We start from the raw sequence: 22,315 nt of genomic DNA, 5'->3' as shown, positions 1-22,315 counted from the left end.
CAACTACATGGTGTTGCCTACATCAGCTAATTAAAATCCTAGGTACACCCTGCACCACACCCACCAGACACACCAGTGGCCGGCCTGAGTGGAATAGGGTCGCCCACTTGGGCGGTTGTTTAGGGGAGGTCAGGAGAGTCAGTCAAAGAAAGTGTGTTGGAAGGGAAGGAGAGAGGAGGTCAGGAGCCGGGCTCCTAAGAAGCCATTTAGGTAGCAGACGGTGGTCTGGGCTTAAAAGGAGCTGGATACCCGGTCGCAGGGGATCGTGGCAAGAGGCACGGAACTGTCGAGGAGGACAGCCAGCGACCTTGCACCATCACCAGGCTGGGACCAGGACACGATGGGGTACGTGGACCCTAGGTCAGGGAGTAGCTTCAGGCAACATGACAATTTACCCAACGAGAATGGAGCCTTCAAGATCCGTTCTCCACCCGCTCCAAAATCGGGGTACCAGTGCAATGAGGGGGATAGGACTTTCCACTAAAACGGTCCAGGAAATCCCAAGCGTGAACCCTGAGAGCAAGCTCACACACTTACCATAGTGGGGAGCGGGATCCGACTAGTTCCATACTACCGGGACCAACAGAGAAGTAAACTTAGTGCCAGGAGGCAGGTCACGGATCACCAGGCAGCACCATTGGGGACGGGACCCGAACTAAGCTCCTCTCAGCGGCAGCGGTGTCCAGAACTTTGGTTTATCCAGTTATCGATGTCAGCTTAATGGACTGAGTGAGTACGCAAGTGACCGCCTGCGCTCCCCACGGCACTACCCGAACATCATCACTGAGTCCCGGGGCATCCCCCCTACCCGTGGAGGGTTCTAACACCTGGCTGCCCCACTCCATCGCCCCCGGGTACTCCCAACTGCAGCGGTGGTACTCCATATTACCACACACCACGGGTGGCGTCACAAACTCTAAACAGAATCCCCTGTAAATACCCCTTCATTTGAGTGGCCGCACGACCCCCTGGTCCGGAGACCCCTCGAGCCACGGCGAACCCGGATCCGAGCAGCCCGGCTGCTGACATGGGGGCGGCACACAATTATAGGAAGATATACAGGGACAGGAGGCTATACAGGGATTTAAGGATATACAAGGATAGGTGGATATACAGAGATAGGAGGATATACAGGGATAGGAGGATACACAGGGCTAGGGGGATATACAGTGACAGGAGGATTTACAGAATAGGAGGATACAGGGATAGGAGGATACACTGGTATAGGAAGATATACAGGATAGGATGATACTGGGATAGGAGGATATACAGGGTTAGGAGGATATACAATATGGGATATACAGGCTAGGAGGATATTCAGGGATAGGAGGATATACAAGGATAGGAGGATATTAAGTGATAGGACATACAGGGATAGGAGGCTATAGACGGATATGAGGATATACAGGGGTAGGAGGATATACAAGGATAGTTGGATATTGTTAGGGCCAGGTGGACGGGCAGACCCAGGAGGTGGATCCACTGGGCTGAACACCTCACCGAGGGCAAGGTGCCCGGTAGCCGGAGCACTAGCAGGACAGTCCGTTTAGAGGAGTGGAGTAAAGAAGTCCCTGGGACCACGGGGTCTCTGATGGTAGTCCGGGTGACGGAGCTCAGGTTCGGAGGCCGAGATGTCGTCAGGCAGAGTCCGGAACCAATGGAGCGAGAAGACGGGTCACCACAGGGATCGGAGATGGCAGGAGCTGACGGGATGGCAGGCCGTCACCGTTCGGGGTTCGGGTATCATCAGGACCGGTTGGCGAGGCAGGATCGGCTCTACGAGAGAGATAGGTGAGTATATCACAGACACAAGGAGACCTGACTCCTAGCTTAGGAAACACGAATAACAGGCCCCGCCCACTTGGAAAGGATCCCCCTATATACCCAGTACCTGATCCTTCAATATCCTGTTGGAGGACACTGGCCCTTTAAGAAAGGGTCAATGACCGCGCGCGCGCCCTAATGCGCATGCGCGAGGCCCGGGTGCCAGAAGCCAGGGCAGGGAGCGGTGAACAGGAGGAAGGGGAGCCGGCCTGGAGCAGAGCTGCCGACGGGCGCCGGGAGCGGGGACCGAGCCGCCTGGGGAGCGCAGGTGATGGGGGCTGGAGGCTGTGGAGCGGGGGACGCCTGATAGAGGAGCCGGGGAGCGAGGCAGGGAAGCCGGGGAGCGTGGCAGGTGAGCCGGGGAGCGAGGCAGGGGAGCCGGGAAGCAAGGCAGGGGACCCGGGAAGCAAGGCAGGGGACCCGGGGAGCGTGACAGTACCCCCCCCCACGCCCCCCTCCCCGCAACCGGGACAGGAAGGCACGTATCAGAGGAGTACCCACATTCTCCCGGGGTTCCCAGGACCTATCCTCAGGACCATACCCTGCCCAGTCCACCAGGAAGAACTGTCGGCCCCGTACGGTTTTCATGGCCACGATATCCCTTACCGCATAGATGTCATCATCAGCAATAGGAGGAGGAGCAGAACTGGCAGCAGCGGAGAAGGGACCAAGGACAACCGGCTTGAGCAGGGAGACGTGGAAGGAGTTGGGTATTCTCATCGTGGCCGGGAGCTGCAGCTTGTAGGAGACCTCATTAATTTTGCTGATGACCTTAAACGGCCCGATGTAGCGAGGACCCAGCTTGTATGATGGCAGCTTCAATCGGACGTACTTGGAAGCAAGCCAGACCAGATCTCCTGGAGAGAAACACGGGGGATCCAGACGCCTCTTGTCTGCGTGTCTCTTCATCCGCAGGGAAGCACGTCCAAGGGACGTCTTGACAGAGTCCCAAATTGTAGAAAAGTCACGGACTACAGCATCAGCAGCAGGGACATCCGAGGAAGAGGATACAGGTAATGGGACGGAAGGCTGAAGACCGTAAACGACATGGAAGGGAGAGCTGGAGGAGGACTCACTGACGTGGTGGTTATGGGAGAATTCAGCCCAAGGAAGAAGCGTGGACCAGTCGTCGTGATGGGCGTTGACGTAGTGACGTAAGAAGGAGGTCAAGATCTGATTGACTCGTTCCACTTGGCCATTCGACTGAGGATGGTAGGCTGAAGAAAAGTCCAGAGTCACTCCCAGATGTTTGCAGAGAGCCCTCCAGAAGCGGGAGGTAAACTGAGTTCCTCTGTCAGACACAATGTGTGATGGAAAGCCATGCAACCGGAAGATGTGCTGTATGTAAGCGTCAGCGAGTTCCTGGGCAGAGGGCAGTCCAGCCATAGGGACGAAATGAGCCATTTTGGAGAACCGATCCACCACGACCCATATGACTGTGTGTCCGGAGGACAGGGGCAAGTCCGTAATAAAGTCCATCGCAATGTGTTGCCACGGAACGGAGGGTATAGGCAGAGGCAGAAGACGGCCATATGGCAGGTGTTTGGGCGTCTTGTTCCTGGCACAAGAGGAGCAGGCTGAGACAAAAGAAGCGACGTCCGTGCGAAGGGATGGCCACCAGTAGTGACGTACAATTGTACTCCATGTTTTCTTCTGACCAGCATGGCCGGCTATTTTCGAGGCATGGCCCCAGTGCAACACTTTTTTCCTGTCAGTCTCAGAGACATAGGTCTTCCCAGGTGGTATCTGGGCCAGGGTGACAGGAGCCACCGGAATGATCTTACTAGGACAGATGATGGGCTGGGATGTCTCCTCCTCCTGCTCCATGGGCATGAATGACCTGGACAAGGCATCTACTCTTACATTCTTGTCCGCGGGTCGAAAATGGAGCTGAAAATCGAACCTGGCAAAGAACAAGGACCACCTGGCCTGCCGTGGGTTCAGTCGCTGAGCGGACCGCAGGTATTCCAGGTTCTTGTGGTCCGTGTAAATGATCACGGGGTACACTGCTCCCTCCAGAAGGTAGCGCCATTCCTCCAGAGCCAGTTTGACTGCCAATAGCTCTCGGTCACCGATGGTGTAGTTGCGTTCAGGCGCTGAGAAGCTCTTGGAGAAGAAACCGCAAGTAACCATCTTCCCGGAGGAGGACTTCTGCATGAGCACTGCTCCGGCTCCCAAGGAGGAGGCATCCACCTCCAAGGTAAACTGTCGGTTTAACTCAGGACGGTGGAGCACAGGGGAAGAAGCAAATGCCTGTTTCAGGGAGCCAAACGCGGCGTCGGCCGCAGGTGACCAGTCCTTTGGATTAGCCCCCTTCTTGGTCAAGGCGGAGAGAGGTGCCGTCAGAGCAGAGAAGTGTTGGATGAACTGACGGTAATAGTTTGCGAATCCCAGAAAGCGTTGGATTGCCTTCAGTCCGGAAGGAGGGGGCCAGTTGAGAATGGAAGAGACCTTCTCCGGGTCCATCTGCAGACCGGTATCGGAGATTACGTAACCCAGGAAGGGAAGAGAAGACTGCTCGAAGACACACTTCTCGTACTTGGCGTACAGACGATTTTCCCTCAGTCTTCGTAGTACCAGCTGCACGTTCTCTCTGTGGGTCTGGAGGTCCGGAGAGAAGACCAGGATATCGTCAAGATACACCACCACACAGACGTAGAGAAGGTCCCGGAACACGTTGTTCACCAATTCCTGAAACACTGCTGGTGCGTTACAGAGGCCGAAGGGCATCACACAGTATTCATAGTGCCCATCGCGAGTATTGAATGCGGTCTTCCATTCGTCCCCAGAGCGGATGCGGACCAGGTTGTAGGCACCCCGAAGATCCAACTTGGTAAACACACGAGCTCCTCTAAGCCGATCAAACATTTCGGGGATGAGCGGCAGGGGGTATTTATTTTTCACGGTGATTTGGTTCAATCCCCGGTAGTCAATGCATGGGCGTAGATCGCCCTCTTTCTTCTTAACGAAGAAGAAGCCTGCTCCAGCAGGAGAGGAGGACCTCCGAATGAATCCCCTTGCTAGGTTCTCCGTGATGTAGGCAGACATGGCCCTAGTTTCAGCAGGAGACAGCGGATATATCCGTCCTCGAGGTGGTGTAGTTCCCGGGAGTAGGTCGATGGCACAGTCATAAGGACGATGTGGCGGAAGTACCTCTGATTCCTTTTTATCAAAGACGTCCGCGAAGGACCAATAGGCCGAGGGCAGTCCCGGTAGGGACTCCGGAACCGGAGGTCGTCGGATGGGCTGTATAGTCTTCAGACAATTCTCGTGGCAAGAGGAGCCCCATCGGGTGATTTCACCAGTACCCCAGCTGACTGACGGTTCGTGTGTCCGTAACCAGGGGAGTCCCAGCAGGATTTGATGGGACATGTGTGGGAGGACGTAGAGAGCGATGTTCTCGGTGTGCAGGGCACCGATACGTAGTTCCACCGGCTTGGTGATCCACGAGATGGTGTCAGAGAGGGGTATCCCATCTACAGAGGCAATCACGAGGGGTTTGTCGAGTGGAGTAACAGGCACCTGGTACTTGTCCACCGTGGCCTGCTGGATGAAATTGCCTGCTGCCCCGGAATCGAGGTACGCCTCGGCCGTGAACCGCGTCTCTCCCGTTGTCACTTGAACAGTCCACGTAACCGGGTCTGAGAGAGTCCCAGCACCTAGGGTGGCCTCTCCTACCAACCCTAGGCTTTGGAGTTTCCCGGCCTCTCTGGACAGGAGCGTAGAAGGTGTGTGCCCTCTCCGCAGTAGAAGCAGAGGCCCTTGGCGAGCCGTTCTGCTCGGCGTTGTTCGGACTGCCGCAAACGGTCAATCTGCATGGGCTCGTGGACAGAGACACCAGACGACGCTGACTGAAGTATGGCGGGCTTCTGCGGAGGAGAGGAATGCCGTATCGGACGTCTCTCACGGGACACCTCTTTGGATCGTTCCTGGAATCTGAGGTCCACGCGGGTGGCTAGTGCGATCAGGGCATCCAGGGTGGAAGGAACATCGCGGCCTGCCAGCTCGTCCTTAATACGGCTGGAGAGTCCTTCCCAGAAGGCGGCGGTGAGGGCTTCATTGTTCCACCCCAATTCTGAGGCCAAAGTGCGGAAGCGGATGGCATACTGCCCTACCGTCGTAGTGCCCTGACGTAGCCTGAGGAGTGATGAGGCGGATGCAGCGGCACGTCCAGGTTCGTCAAAGGTGTTTCTGAATGCCTGCAGGAAGTCCTGGATGTTGGTAGTCACAGGGTCCTCCTTTTCCCACAAGGGGTTCATCCAGGCCAGTGCCTCACCCTCTAGATGTGACATCACAAACGCCACCTTGGCTTGGTCGGAGGCAAACAAGTGCGGAAGCAGCTTGAAATGAAGGGAGCACTGGTTTAGGAATCCCCTGCAGGTCTTGGGATCTCCGGCGTACCGGGGTGGCGAGGCCAAACGAAGTCTGGAAGCATCCGAGGAGGCTGCCACGGGAGCTGTGGCCGTGGATTGTACCGTGGAAACCTGAGATGCCAAGGATGTGGCCGTCGCTTGTAGCGTGTTCAGGCGGGTATCCACAGAAGACATGAAGTTCAGCATGCGGGTCTGGGTCTCGCGCTGGCGTGTGAGTTCCTGCTGCAAGGCTGCTAGTGCTTCGGCGGGATCCATGGCCTGTTCTTACTGTTAGGGCCAGGTGGACGGGCTGACCCAGGAGGTGGATCCACTGGGCTGAACACCTCACCGAGGGCAAGGTGCCCGGTAGCCGGAGCACTAGCAGGACAGTCCGTTTAGAGGAGTGGAGTAAAGAAGTCCCTGGGACCACGGGGTCTCTGATGGTAGTCCGGGTGACGGAGCTCAGGTTCGGAGGCCGAGATGTCGTCAGGCAGAGTCCGGAACCAATGGAGCGAGAAGACGGGTCACCACAGGGATCGGAGATGGCAGGAGCTGACGGGATGGCAGGCCGTCACCGTTCAGGGTTCGGGTATCGTCAGGACCGGTTGGCGAGGCAGGATCGGCTCTACGAGAGAGATAGGTGAGTATATCACAGACACAAGGAGACCTGACTCCTAGCTTAGGAAACACGAAGAACAGGCCCCGCCCACTTGGAAAGGATCCCCCTATATACCCAGTACCTGATCCTTCAATATCCTGTTGGAGGACACTGGCCCTTTAAGAAAGGGTCAATGACCGCGCGCGCGCCCTAATGCGCATGCGCGAGGCCCGGGTGCCAGAAGCCAGGGCAGGGAGCGGTGAACAGGAGGCAGGGGAGCCGGCCTGGAGCAGAGCTGCCGACGGGCGCCGGGAGCGGGGACCGAGCCGCCTGGGGAGCGCAGGTGATGGGGGCTGGAGACTGTGGAGCGGGGGACGCCTGATAGAGGAGCCGGGGAGCGAGGCAGGGAAGCCGGGGAGCGTGGCAGGTGAGCCGGGGAGCGAGGCAGGGGAGCCGGGAAGCAAGGCAGGGGACCCGGGAAGCAAGGCAGGGGACCCGGGGAGCGTGACAGATATACAAAGATAGGAGGCTATACAGAAATAGGTGGATATACAGGGATATGAGGATACACAGGGCTAGGAGGATATACAGTGATAGGAGGATATAGGATTGGCGGATATACAGGATAGGAGGATAAACAGGGATAGAAGACTATACAGGAATAGGATACAATGATAGGAGAATACAGCAATATGAGGATACAGGGATAGGAAGATACAAAAGGGTAGGAAGATATACAGGAATGGGAGGATATACATGATAGGAGGATATACAGAGATAGGAGAATATACAAGGATGCTTAGATATTTAGATATACAGAGATAGGTGTATATACAGGGATAGGAGGACACACAGGGCTAGGAGGATATACAGTGATAGGTGAATGTAGGATTCAAGGATACACAGGATAGCAGCATACACAGGGATACAAGACTATACAGGAATAGGAGGATACAGGGATATGAGGATATACAGGGATATGAGGATACAGGGGTAGGATGATTTAGGATAGGAGGATACAGAGATAGATGGATGTAGGATTGGAGGATATACAGGATAGGAGGATACACAGGGATAGAAGACTATACAGGGATAGGAGGATACAGGGATAGGAGGATACACAGGAATATGAGAATATACATGGATAGGAGGATTCAGGATAGGAGGATATTTAGGGATAGGAGGATACAGGGATAGGAGGATACGGGAATAGGAGGATACACAGGAACATGAGAATTTACATGGATAGGAGGATTCAGGATAGGAGGATATTAAGGAATAGGAGGACATTTAGGGATAGGAGGATACAGGGATAGAAGGATACACAGGAACATGAGAATATACATGGATAGGAGGATTCAGGATAGGAGGATACAGGGATAGGAGGATACAGGGATAGGAGGATATACAGGGATATGAAGATACAGGGGTACGATGATTTAGGATAGGAGGATACAGAGATAGATGAATATAGGATTGGAGGATATACAGGATAGGAGGATACACGACTATACAGGTATAGAAGGATACAGGGATAGGAGGATACACAGGAACATGAGAATATACATGGATAGGAGGGTACAGGGATAGAAGGATACAGGGATAGGAGGATATACAGGGATAGGAGGATATACAGGGATAGGAGGATGCAGAGATAGGAGGGTACAGGGATAGGAGGATACAGGGATAGGAGGATACACAGGAACATGAGAATATACATGGATAGGAGGGTACAGGGATAGGAGGATATACAGGGATAGGAGGATATACAGGGATAGGAGGATGCAGAGATAGGAGGGTACAGGGATAGGAGGATACAGGGATAGGAGGTGTGAGGTAAATCCGGAGATATGACGATAAATCATGATATTCAAGTTATGTCAGGAAGCCCTCTCCTGGTGTCACCCCCCCTTTCCTTCACACAACTCCTTCAATCAGAAAATTTACCACAGGGATAAACGGTTTGTTTAGCAGATAGGTGTCAAAGGAACTGGTCTGTGTTCCACTTACACCTCCAACAGCCATCTCCTGTGATATGGAAATGGGATGATTGGGGAACACTGGACACAGGATGACTCCCTGCCGTGACCCTGTAGTAGGGGCTGCTATCTAATTAGCAAGCATGGAACTATCCAGACAGAACGACTCCAGTAAAAAATGGTTCATATCTCGCAAGCCATATTTCCGATAAATATGGCAACCATAAAAATGGTGTCTCCGCATGCGGACGATGCTGGCACACCCTTTTTATGGGAGCAGGACCTGGGGAAATACCCCAGGCGTGATATCAGCCAATGGGGAACTAGTAGACAAGTCATGAGTCCTCTCGTTCTGTAGCTAAATTCATAACTGTCACAATGAGAGCGTTGGCGTCTGCCTACGACGCTCCCAGGCCAAGTTATGGCCATATCCCCTGTTTGTGGATATTGTCCATAACTCCAGCCAGGGGTGGAGCAGTGCTCCCTCTGAGGTCACTAAGGTAGGAGGGGACCTGGATTTGCCCAGGTTGATAACCCTACTTCGGCCATTTTCCAGTGTTCTTTCGCCGGGGGTCACGTGTAGGAAACATCTGTGGGAAAGATCCTAGAAACCTGGTCTACAGCGCCCCCCTGTGGCCAGACGCACAAGGTAACTGCTGGAACTGTGTATGCCTGTTTGTAAACCATGCTTTATCTGTAACTGTACTCTGACATATGTATATTCTGTAGATTCCCTATTGTATATATTGTAGTTTCTAGTGTGCTTTAGGCTGATTAAATTATATAATTAATCTTGGGCTGTTCTGTTATCTCGATCTTGAATCCCACGTCTGTGTGTTCGGCTAATAGTTACCGTGAAGCGGTTGGTGGCAGCGAGTTTGTGCCAAGGATTATTGTGGGGAGGCCAGTGAGATTCGGGGAGATTTTATATATTCCGCCCGCGGAGGTCGGGGGAATATATACCCTACTCTCACCGGGGACCCTTCAATAATCGGCATAAGTAGTATAGCGGCCTCCTTGCTTATTGTCGGGCAATTCCATAATTGGCCTGACTATAAGAGGGGCGCTAGAGAGCGCATCACGTGCTCTGTCGGTCGGGAGGTATAAAGGAGGGGTGACCCCCACTTGTTACCCCCCGATTGTGACGTACTGGTAGCCAGCGCGGGGGATTTCTGAGTGACCCCCCCCCCGGTGGTTCGTGACATATTGGTGGCATAGCGGTGGGATCGAGATAATAGTGTGTGTGAGTGTGAGACCCATACTCCCAGACACTAAAGACTGCCTGCAGCAGCTGTGGCTGCTGGGGTCTTCAGACTAGCTCAACACTAGAGTGTCAGAGTGCAGATACTGTAAGGTGTGTGGGCGCATCAGGTGTCAGTTCTGTGTCAGTGACCAAAAGTCTGCAAGAATGGCTGATGGCACCAGGAGCAGAGCTATGCAACTGGCCAATGCTAAGGCAGGAGCCGAAGAGAGGGAGGACGGTGCTGTGGACAGCAATGAGGAGGTTGACCACGAGTCCTCCAGGAGCCCGACGCCAGAGAACCGTTCTGCAGAGGACAGCGCACAACCTGGCAATTATGGACAAGATGAGGAGCAGCTCACCCAAGGGTCCTCAACGAGCCAGATGCCAGTCCTCCGCTCTGAAATGGACAGTGAATCACCAGGCTCCGCAGCGGGCCGCAGATCACCACGTGCCGATCCACCAAGCCTGGGAGGCTCGGATAGCCTTCTTCAAATGGCTATGGCCCTACTCCAGGCTGGAGACCGGGAGGGCTACAAGGAACTCCTGGCAGAGCGCAGGGCAGAGCGGCAGGCAGCGCGTGAAGAGCGAGAGCGAGAGCGACAGGCAGACCGTGACCACCAGCTGCATCTAGCCAAGCTCCAGCCCTCATCAGCCACACGTGACCTTCAAGACACCAAACTTCCAAAGGTCCGTGTTGAGGACTTCCCAGTGCTGGAGAAGGATGGAGACTTGGACTCTTTCTTGACTGCTTTTGAACGGACTTGCCTGCAGCACCATCTGGACAAGGACCAGTGGGCCAAATACCTGACCCCCCGTTTAAGGGGTAAGGCCCTGGATATCCTTGGGGACTTGCCTGCTGAGGCAGATCAGGGCATCACGTCAGCCGGGGGGGGGGAGGGGGGGGGGGGGGAGGGGGGGGGGGGGGGGGGGGGGGGGGGGGGGGGGGGGGGGGGGGGGGGGGGGGGGGGGGGGGGGGGGGGGGGGGGGGGGGGGGGGGGGGGGCCCTGATCCAACAGTACAACCTCACTCCGGGAGTCCTACCGCAAGAAGTTCCGGACCCTGCAAAAGGGACCAAAGGACTCCTGGGCTGACCACCGGCGGGCACTTGCCCGAGCTGCCGACCACTGGACCCAAGGCCTGCAGCTTTCCACCGGACCGGAGATCCTGGACTTGTTCATCACGGAGCAACTCTTGTGGAACTGCCCTGAGGATCTCCGCCAGGTTCATCCGAGACCAGAAGCCAAAGGGGTCCACGGCTACAGCTGCCCTTGCCGATGACTACACCAACAATCGGGCTCCTGAGGCCAGGAGAGCAGCCACCAGCAGCACCTGGAGAGGGGGTAAGATGAACTCTGCGACTGCCCCACCTGCCCCTAGACTGCAGGGGGTGTCCCCCTCAACTCCCCTCTCCAGGCCCGTGGCAGAACCAAGACGGTGCCATCAGTGCAACCTACCTGGACACTTCAAGGCCATGTGCCCTCAGGCGTCCCAAGGCCCCGGCTCCGTCCCCGTCCCAAGGGCCGCCCAAGGTGTATTGTGTGAGTGGGGGTGGTGGTAGGTCCCTGGACAGCTTCCAACCTGTCACCGTCGGTCCGGTCTGTGACCATAGGAACTGCGAGACAGCGCCTCGGAGGTGACTCTGGTGCGGCCTGAGATGGTGTCCCCCCAAGACTTGATACCTGAAAAAACCCTCGCTGTCTCGGATTGGAGCACATTTTGAGTCATTGACCCGGCGCTGCCTGTTGCTGGCATTTATGTGGACTGGGGCGCAGGCGAGGGGTGAGAGAGGTGGGGGTAACTGATCGGATCCCCGCCAAACGTGCTACTTGGGACAGATTTGGGGCAGATAACCTCCCAGTTTGGGCCCCCCCCAAGGGCTGAACCTTCAGCCAGTACTGACATGCCTCCTGACAATGTTAATGTGTTATCTATGAATGATGTAAGGGAGGAGGGAGTGAACTCTGAGTTTTCTGCTTACACAGACACCATAGACACACACTCAGCTGCAGCTGTGACAGGGGAGGGGCTTGGAGGAAGGTGTGACCATGCCTCTGCAAGTAATCAGCCTGTGAGCTGGATCTGTTGCCCTCTGCAGGGATAAGCAGAGAGCAGGGTGCTGCAGGGGGAGGACCAGTGTGTGGGGTGGGGGCTACCACAGCAAAATGTGGGGTCCCCAGAGATTTCACAGCGGGGTTCTGTTGCTGCAGGGGGGGAACAGGCAGGTGAGATTGGGGCCGGTCCAGGAGCGGAAGTGCTCCCAGGTAAGATCTCGGTACATGGTTCCCCCACAACCGGGGTGTCAGGAAGCCAGGTAGGTCTGCCTGAACCGGCGACTTGGTCAGGACGGAGGAGGAGCAGGCACGACCCACGGTCGCAGCGGCTGTGGCCGCTGTCACCCGCAGTGGGAGTGCTGGAAGCCAAGGGGCCTCCCGGAGGTCCGATAGCTCTTCCCCTTCTGACCAAGTGGCAGCCGAGTCAGGTGGAGGCCAGGACACAGGTCCCGGGGTACTGACCGAAGATGTGACAGTCTCGTCGATTCTGGCCAGCATCTAGTCAGGGGTTTCAGGCGGCGTTAGAAGCTGACGACAGCCTGAAAGCTCTAAAGGAGCAGGCGGCACAGCCTCCCTCGGACTCGGACCCGGAGCGAGTGGTCTGGGACCAAGGACGGCTGTACCGGGTCACGGTCCAGCAGGGTTCACCGGAGGCGTGGCCCAGGGACCGACAGTTGGTGGTACCCTATCCGTTCCGGACGGAGTTGTTGCGGATCGCACATGAGATTCCGATGGCCGGACACCTAGGGATCGCTAAGACCAAGGCCAGGTTAAACCAGCATTTCTACTGGCCAAAAATGGGGGCCGATGTGGCTGCCTACTGCCGTTCGTGTGAAACCTGTCAGAGAGTGGGGAAGGCGGGGCCACACCCCAAAGCCCCACTGGTATCTCTGCCAATCATCGATGAGCCTTTCAGGAGGGTGGCTGTGGATCTGGTCGGCCCGCTGGCCATCCCCAGCAGCTCCGGGAAACGCTTCATACTGACGGTAGTGGACTATGCCACCCGGTACCCAGAAGCAGTGGCCTTGTCGTCCATTCGGGCTGACAAGGTGGCCACCGCATTGCTGGAGATTTTCTCCCGAGTGGGTTTTCCCCAGGAAATGCTCACTGACCGGGGGACCCAATTCATGTCCCAGCTGATGGAGGCCCTCTGTAAGCAAGTCCAGGTGCGACATCTGGTGGCCAGCCCGTACCATCCACAGACTAATGGCCTGTGCGAACGGTTTAATGGCACCTTAAAGCAGATGCTTAAGATGTTGGTCGACTCCCATGGGCGTGACTGGGAGCGGTATCTCCCCCACCTGTTATTTGCTTACCGGGAGGTTCCACAGGCCTCAACGGGATTCTCACCGTTTGAGCTCCTGTACGGGCGACGTGTGCGGGGCCCCCTGGCTCTGGTGAAAGAGGCTTGGGAAGGGGATTTGGCCATCCCTGGAGTGTCGGTTATCGAGTATGTCATGCGCTTTCGGGACAAAATGCAGGCCTTGACGCAACTGGTACACGACAATATGGCTCAAGCCCAGGCCGATCAGAAGCGTTGGTACGACCAGAACGCTTGTGAGAGGACCTACCAAGTGGGTCAAAAGGTGTGGGTACTGGTCCCCGTACCACAGGACAAGCTTCAGGCAGCCTGGGAAGGCCCATACCTCGTGTACCAGCAGCTCAACCCTGTAACGTACCTGGTCACCCTGGACCCTGCCCGTGGAAGGCGGAAGCCCTTCCATGTGAACATGATGAAGGCACATCATGAGCGGGAGGCATGTGCGCTCCCCGTGTGCAACCTGCCCGAGGAGGGAGAAGCGGAAACCCTCTTGGATATGCTAGCCCAGGTTAGGGCAGGCGGATCCATTGAGGATGTGGAGGTTGGCCACCAGCTCTTGGAGGACCAACGGTCCCAGCTGTGGGCCACCCTACACCCCTTCCGGGGGTTGTTTACCAACCAGCCCGGAAGGACTGACTTGGCTGTCCATCACGTGGACACTGGGGATCATCCCCCGATCCGGCGTTCAGCATATCGGGTCTCCCTGGAGGTGCAGCAACACATGCGCCAGGAGATTGACGAGATGCTGAAGCTGGGGGTGATCCAGGCATCCAACAGCGCTTGGGCCTCGCCTGTAGTCCTCGTCCCTAAGAAGGACCGAACCACTCGGTTCTGCGTGGACTACAGGGGGCTCAATGCTGTCACGGTCGCCGATGCGTACCCAATGCCACGCATCGATGACCTGCTCGATCAGTTGGCCGGGGCTCAGTACCTGACCATCATGGATCTGAGCCGGGGATATTGGCAGATCCCCCTGACTCGCAAGGCCAGGGAACGCTCTGCCTTTATTACCCCATTTGGACTGTACGAGTCCACGGTGATGCCATTCGGGATGAGGAATGCCCCTGCCACTTTCCAGCGGATGGTCAACACCCTGCTCAAGGGACTTGAAGGGTACGCGGCCGCGTACCTGGATGACATTGCCGTCTTCAGTCCCACCTGGGAAGATCACCTAGAGCATCTAGCACAGGTGCTCAGGCGGGTCCACCAGGCAGGTTTGACCATCAAGCCGGGAAAGTGTCAGCTGGCCATGAGCGAGGTCCAGTACCTCGGTCACCGGGTAGGCGGGAGAACACTGAAGCCCGAGCCTGAGAAAGTGGAGGCCATCGCATCCTGGCCCACCCCCAGGACCAAGAAGCAGGTGATGTCCTTCTTGGGGACCGCTGGGTACTATAGGAGGTTTGTTCCATGCTATAGTAGCCTGGCAAAGCCCTTGACGGACCTCACCAAGAAGAAGCTGCCCTCTGCAGTCGATTGGACAATGGACTGCGAGACAGCCTTCCGGGCCCTAAAGGACGCCCTGTCCAGCCCGCCCGTGCTACAGGCAGCCGACTTCACGCGGCCGTTTGTAGTACAGACCGACGCCAGTGACTTCGGCCTCGGTGCGGTGCTCAGCCAGGTGGACTCTGCGAGCCAAGAGCACCCAGTCTTGTACCTGAGCAGAAAGCTGTTACCAAGGGAAGTGGCCTATTCCACGATGGAAAAGGAGTGCCTGGCCATAGTGTGGGCCCTGCAGCGTCTGCAACCCTATCTATACGGGCGCCACTTCATCGTGGAGACGGACCACAATCCCCTCAGCTGGTTGCACACCGTCTCTGGGACGAATGGACGGTTGTTGCGATGGAGCCTTGCGCTCCAGCAATACAACTTCACCATTCGCCACAAAAGGGGCCGGGACCACGGTAACGCAGACGGGCTGTCCCGACAAGGAGAGGTCGCGGACGGGCGCACGGGGGAACACCGGAGTGTGCTGCCCCCTAGCGCCCTCAAAAGGGGGGAGGTGTGAGGTAAATCCGGAGATATGACGATAAATCATGATATTCAAGTTATGTCAGGAAGCCCTCTCCTGGTGTCACCCCCCCTTTCCTTCACACAACTCCTTCAATCAGAAAATTTACCACAGGGATAAACGGTTTGTTTAGCAGATAGGTGTCAAAGGAACTGGTCTGTGTTCCACTTACACCTCCAACAGCCATCTCCTGTGATATGGAAATGGGATGATTGGGGAACACTGGACACAGGATGACTCCCTGCCGTGACCCTGTAGTAGGGGCTGCTATCTAATTAGCAAGCATGGAACTATCCAGACAGAACGACTCCAGTAAAAAATGGTTCATATCTCGCAAGCCATATTTCCGATAAATATGGCAACCATAAAAATGGTGTCTCCGCATGCGGACGATGCTGGCACACCCTTTTTATGGGAGCAGGACCTGGGGAAATACCCCAGGCGTGATATCAGCCAATGGGGAACTAGTAGACAAGTCATGAGTCCTCTCGTTCTGTAGCTAAATTCATAACTGTCACAATGAGAGCGTTGGCGTCTGCCTACGACGCTCCCAGGCCAAGTTATGGCCATATCCCCTGTTGTGGATATTGTCCATAACTCCAGCCAGGGGTGGAGCAGTGCTCCCTCTGAGGTCACTAAGGTAGGAGGGGACCTGGATTTGCCCAGGTTGATAACCCTACTTCGGCCATTTTCCAGTGTTCTTTCGCCGGGGGTCACGTGTAGGAAACATCTGTGGGAAAGATCCTAGAAACCTGGTCTACAGCGCCCCCCTGTGGCCAGACGCACAAGGTAACTGCTGGAACTGTGTATGCCTGTTTGTAAACCATGCTTTATCTGTAACTGTACTCTGACATATGTATATTCTGTAGATTCCCTATTGTATATATTGTAGTTCTAGTGTGCTTTAGGCTGATTAAATTATATAATTAATCTTGGGCTGTTCTGTTATCTCGATCTTGAATCCCACGTCTGTGTGTTCGGCTAATAGTTACCGTGAAGCGGTTGGTGGCAGCGAGTTTGTGCCAAGGATTATTGTGGGGAGGCCAGTGAGATTCGGGGAGATTTTATATATTCCGCCCGCGGAGGTCGGGGGAATATATACCCTACTCTCACCGGGGACCCTTCAATAATCGGCATAAGTAGTATAGCGGCCTCCTTGCTTATTGTCGGGCAATTCCATAATTGGCCTGACTATAAGAGGGGCGCTAGAGAGCGCGTCACGTGCTCTGTCGGTCGGGAGGTATAAAGGAGGGGTGACCCCCACTTGTTACCCCCCGATTGTGACGTACTGGTAGCCAGCGCGGGGGATTTCTGAGTGACCCCCCCCGGTGGTTCGTGACAGGAGGGTACAGGGATAGGAGGATACAGGGATAGGAGGATACAGGGATATGAGGATATACATGGATAGGAGGATATACAGGGATAGGAGGATGCAGAGATAGGAGGGTACAGGGATAGGAGGATACAGGGATAGGAGGGTACAGGGATAGGAGGATACAGGGATAGGAGGATATACATGGATAGGAGGATATACAGGGATAGGAGGATGCAGAGATATGAGGGTACAGGGATAGGAGGATACAGGGATAGGAGGATACAGGGATAGGAGGATATACATGGATAGGAGGATATACAGGGATAGGAGGATGCAGAGATATGAGGGTACAGGGATAGGAGGATACAGGGATAGGAGGATACAGGATAGGAGGATGCAGGATAGGAGGATACAGGGATAGGAGGATACAGGATAGGAGGATGCAGGCATGGGAGGACACACTGGGAGGTGGCAGCAGTTGGGGGAGGGTCGGGCAGAGCAGCAGGAGGGGGAGATGCAGCTGCTATTAGTCGGGGTTGCAGTGAGCGGAGCGGGCAGAGCCGTGTGAGCTCCGGACCGGACAGGATACATCGCATCTCCCGGTGCTGCTCTTCCGTGTGACCGGCAGGAGCCCCTCACTCCCCGGATCCGCTGCTCTGATGCCCCCGCGTCCTGCCGGCAGCCTCTCCCCGGATCTCCGCTCCTCCGCGCGGCTTGTTTTGTTCTTCCAGTCCTGGATTTTCCTGCTGCGGGTCCCGGACTCTGCGCGTTTCCTGCCCGGCTCTCCGTGGTGCTGAAACCGGCAGCGATCTGCGCCAATCCCGGGCCGAGCCTGCAGCGGAGGGTCCACAGCCGCCACCAGATCTGCAGGGGAGCCCGGGCTGCAGACGGGAGAGCTCCGAGGCTGAGGGTGAGCACAGGCCGGGAGACAGAGCCCTGAGGCCGGGAGACATAGCCCTGAGGCCGGGAAACAGAGTCCTGAGGCCGGGAGACAGAGCCCTGAGGCCGGGAGACAGAGCCCTGAGGCCGGGAGACAGAGCCCTGAGGCCGGGAGACAGAGCCCTGAGGCCGGGAGACAGAGCCCTGAGGCCGGGAGACAGAGCCCTGAGCCGGGGGACAGAGCCCTGAGCCGGGGGACAGAGCCTTAAGCCTGGGGACAGAGCCGGGGGACAGAGCCCTGAGCCTGGGGACAGAGCCCTGAGCCGGGGGACAGAGCCCTGAGCCGGGGGACAGAGCCCTGAGCCGGGGGACAGAGCCCTGAGCCGGGGGACAGAGCCCTGAGCCGGCCTGAGCAGCGGCAGACAGCACCTACAAGACACATCCATCCAGAAGTCACCGCCGGCAGAGCTGAGGACATCTGCTGGAGACCCTCTACTAGAGGACACATCTTCAACTAGAGACCACTACACAGCCCTCATCTACAGGATACCCCTCTACAACCAGGACCCCCTATTTGTAAGACCCTATCTACATCTACAGACCACCACTCCAACCTCCTCTAGGACCTACAGCCAGAGAGACCCCACATCTACAGGACCTCACCTACAACCAGAGACCCTTTATCTGCAGGGCTGCAGGACCCTATTTACATCTAGAGACCCCCAACCTCTAGGACCTACAACCAGAGACACCCCATCTACAAGACCACATCTACAACCAGAGACCCCTTATCTGCAGGACCCTATCTACATCTCGAGACACCAACCCAAGCTCTAGAACCTTATCTACAACCAGGGACATCCCTTTCTACAGAACCCCATCTACAACCAGAGACCCACTATCAATAGGACTCCCATCTACAAGCAGAGACGTCCCTTTCTACAGGACTCCCACCTTCAACCAGAGACCCCCTATCAATAGGACCCCCACCTACAACCAGAGACGCCCTATCTAAAGCATCCCCACCTATAACCAGAGACACCTCTACCAACAGGATCCCCATCTACAAACAGTTACATCCTTATCTGCAGGACCTCCATTTAAAGGACCCCCATATACAACTAGAATCCCCCCTATCTACAGGACTAACCTCCACAACTTGAGATCCCCTATTCCATAGGGGCCCATCTACAACTAGAGACCCCCATATCTACAGATCCCTATCTACATTTAGAGACCACTCTATCTCCAGACCCACATCGACAACTGGAAACCACCATAGAGCCCTCATGTTCAGGGCCCCATCTACTACTAGAGACTTCTTATCTATGGGACCCCCATCTCCTATTTACATTTAATAAGCCTTTCTGTCCTGCACTGCCATCCACAGCTATAGACCCCCGCATCACCAGGACCTTCATCTACCGCTATAGACTCACATTTACCATTACAGAATTATAAACCACCATCTATATCTGTAGACCCTCATTAACTTCTTTGGACCTCAATGTATACCTATAGACAGTCACTAACCACTATTGACCCCCATAAACACCTATAGATACTAATCTACCACTATAGACCTTGATCCATCCATAACTATAGCCACCCACCTAAAATTGAAGACCCCCTACGACAACCAAAGACCCTTCTTTAACACTGTAGACCATTATAATGTTAACCACTATACACTTCCAATTACAGGTATAGACCTTCATCTCTTGACAACTATACACCCATCTACCACTTTGAAGCCCACAGCTGCAGATAGCTATAGACCCCCATATACAGCCACATAGTCTTATCTACCACTTTAGATCCTCGTTATCTACAATAAAACTCCATCTAAACCTCCTAGACCCTTGTTGATCAATATAGACCCCATCCATGCCACTAAACTGTCATCTACCACAATTGACTCCATCTACATATATCATCTTTAACTGAAGACCCCTTCTCTACAGATAACCTAACTAAAGACCCCTCACCTATAGATAACCCAAGTTAAGATCCCTCTTCTACTGATAGCAAATCATAGACTCCTCACGTGTAGATAACTTAATCATAGACCCCTCACATACACATAACTCAACCATAGACCTTTCTCCTACAGCTAACTCAACCATTGACCCCTCACGTACAGATAACCATAGACCACTGTCCTACAGATAACCCACCATAGAGCCCTAACCTAGAGACAACCTAACCATTGACCCTTCATGTAGAGATAACCCAACTATAGACCCCTCACCTACAGGTAACCCAATCGTAGACCCCTCACCTACAGATAACCCAACCAAAGTTCCCTCACCTACAGATAACCCAACCATAGATCCCTCACCTACAGATAACCCAACCATAGACCTTTAAACCTACTGATACACAACCATAGACCCCTCACCTACATATAACACAACCATAGATCCCTCACCTACAGATAACCCAACCATAGACCTCAAACCTACCGATAACACAACCATAGACCCCTCACCTACAGATAACACAACCATAGACCTCTCACCTACAAACTAACTGTAGACCCCTTACCTACAGATAACCCAACCGTAGACCCCTCACCTACAGATAAACCAACCATAGACCCCTTTCCTACAGATAACCTGACCAAAGATAACTCAACCATAGACCCTTCACCTACAGATAACCCAATCTTAGACCCCTTATCAACAGGTAGCCCAACTATAGCCCTCTTCTTTACTGATAATACTGTAGACTCCTCATATACAGATAACCCACCTAAAGATTCCCTATCTACGCTATTATCTACAGACCCTTCATCTAAAGACCCTTCTTCTATAGACCACTCATTAATATCCCTACCATTTAGACCCCTCAAGAATATACAAGTCCTTCCTCTTCTGACCACTCATGTAGTCATCTTTACCTATCGTAACTAGGAACCTTTAATCTCATGATCAACACTTGGCACCTGCAGATCAATCAACCCAAGACCCTTGAGTTACAGATCCCACCATTGTGGATTTCTTCTCTGTAGACCACTTCACTATAAACCTCTCATTTACAAACCTGCCCTATAGTCTTCATCCATAACGTCACCCACCTATAGAAGATCTAACTGTTGGACAACCTCCAGTGCCCTTGGTATGAGATTCCTACATCTGTGTGGACACCAAGTTTGATGACCATCAGATTAAAACCCTTACAGAAAAAAAAGTCCACAGCCTCAGCATCCTCCTCCAGTGATATCAGTGACATGATCCACTGAGTCTCATCCATTAACCCCTTCCACGCACAGGTTTATATCCTGAGGGCTTCTGAGATGTCTCACTGTCGAGATTGGAGCTTTTGAAGACCACCGGAGAGAAGTCCATCAACACAAGTAGCAATATCATCACTGGTATTTCTTTCTTCTCCATTTGGAGCCTGGAGAATTTCATCCAAAGACAAGAACATCAATTCCTTGAGATTAACTGTGTCAGCATGGAAAAGGCTGTGTCCACAGATTCCTCCACTTAACATTTGGAATGGGGTGGTCTTAGGAGGAACCCCCATCAGCTCTGTTACATAAGGTAAGATGAGGTTTTTAACATACTAGGTGCTGGTTATATTGGTTTCATTCATAAAATTCCATGGAATGAACCATCCCCCGATAGAAACAATGTAGCCTCAGCTCTGCTAAATCAGTGTAACCCACATCATATCACCATATATACAATGTATCCACTGCACATCTGGATTGTCAGAGCTGCTATATACCGTCCGATGGTCCAGAGACCGCAGGTCCTGGAGGATATACAAGGCTTACCTGGTAATTAGAAATTATTATAACAGATTTGTATTATTAACTGTATAAAAGCTTTGCTATATCAGAGTTGCCAAAACTCCTATCGATGTAGCAGAGCCGGATATGTCTGTGGCAGTGCCGGATATGTCTGTGGCAGTGCAGCTGAGTTTGATATTTGGCAAAGCTCGACATGATGTGATCATACCTTCTCTTTAATTGGCAATCATTTTATATACTATTTTTACATTATTTATTTATTTAAAAAAAAATTATATATAATAAATTTTTTATACTTAGCACTATTTCTAAACATTATTTGTATATTTTTCTATTATTTTTCTATATTATTTATTTTTTTCAAAATTTTATCACTATTTCTAAATTTATTGTTCTATATAAATATATATATATATATATATATATATATATATATATATATTTCTATTATTTTTCATGGAATTTTATATTATTTTATATCTTTTAATTGTATCACTGTTTCTAAGCATTCATATATTCTTGTATAATTTCACAGTATATATTTTTTTTTACATTTTTATCACAATTTACAAATAAATAATTATTTGTAAATTTTTCTATTATTTTTCACATAATTTTTATTATTATTTCAATTTTTTTTATCATTTTTAATTCTATTTCTAAACCTTATTATTCATATATTTTTCACACCATTTATTTTTTTTTCATTTTTTTTAGCAATTTTTTCTTTATTTCTAAATATATTATTTTTCCTATATTTTTCTATGATATTTCACATTATTTAAATTATTTCATTTTTTTATTATTTTGGCACTTTCTGAACCTTATTCATATATTTTTCTATTATTTATTATTTTTCACATTATTTATATTATTATTTCAATTTTTTAATTATTATTTTTGCACTTTCTGAATATTATTATTCATATATGTTTGTTTTATTTATATGTCTTTTATTTTCACATTGTATTATTATTATTATTAT

At 52.8% G+C, this 22,315-nt stretch overlaps 1 protein-coding gene across 1 annotated transcript in view; it reads left to right on the top strand.

Annotated features, from left to right (window-relative positions):
* Positions 1 to 17,201: 17,201 nt before the first annotated feature.
* The window catches only part of LARGE1 (LARGE xylosyl- and glucuronyltransferase 1), a 491,216-nt gene continuing 486,102 nt past the window's right edge, over positions 17,202 to 22,315 (top strand). The window contains exon 1 of the mRNA XM_075343800.1: positions 17,202 to 21,118. The gene's annotated coding sequence lies outside the window, so the exon portion shown is untranslated. The remainder of the gene's footprint in view (positions 21,119 to 22,315) is intronic.

The sequence above is a fragment of the Anomaloglossus baeobatrachus genome, chromosome 4 (assembly GCF_048569485.1).
Source record: "Anomaloglossus baeobatrachus isolate aAnoBae1 chromosome 4, aAnoBae1.hap1, whole genome shotgun sequence".
NCBI classification, from domain to species: domain Eukaryota; kingdom Metazoa; phylum Chordata; class Amphibia; order Anura; family Aromobatidae; genus Anomaloglossus; species Anomaloglossus baeobatrachus.
Note: the sequence above shows the minus strand (reverse complement) of the source record. Positions and strands in the feature narration are given on the sequence as shown.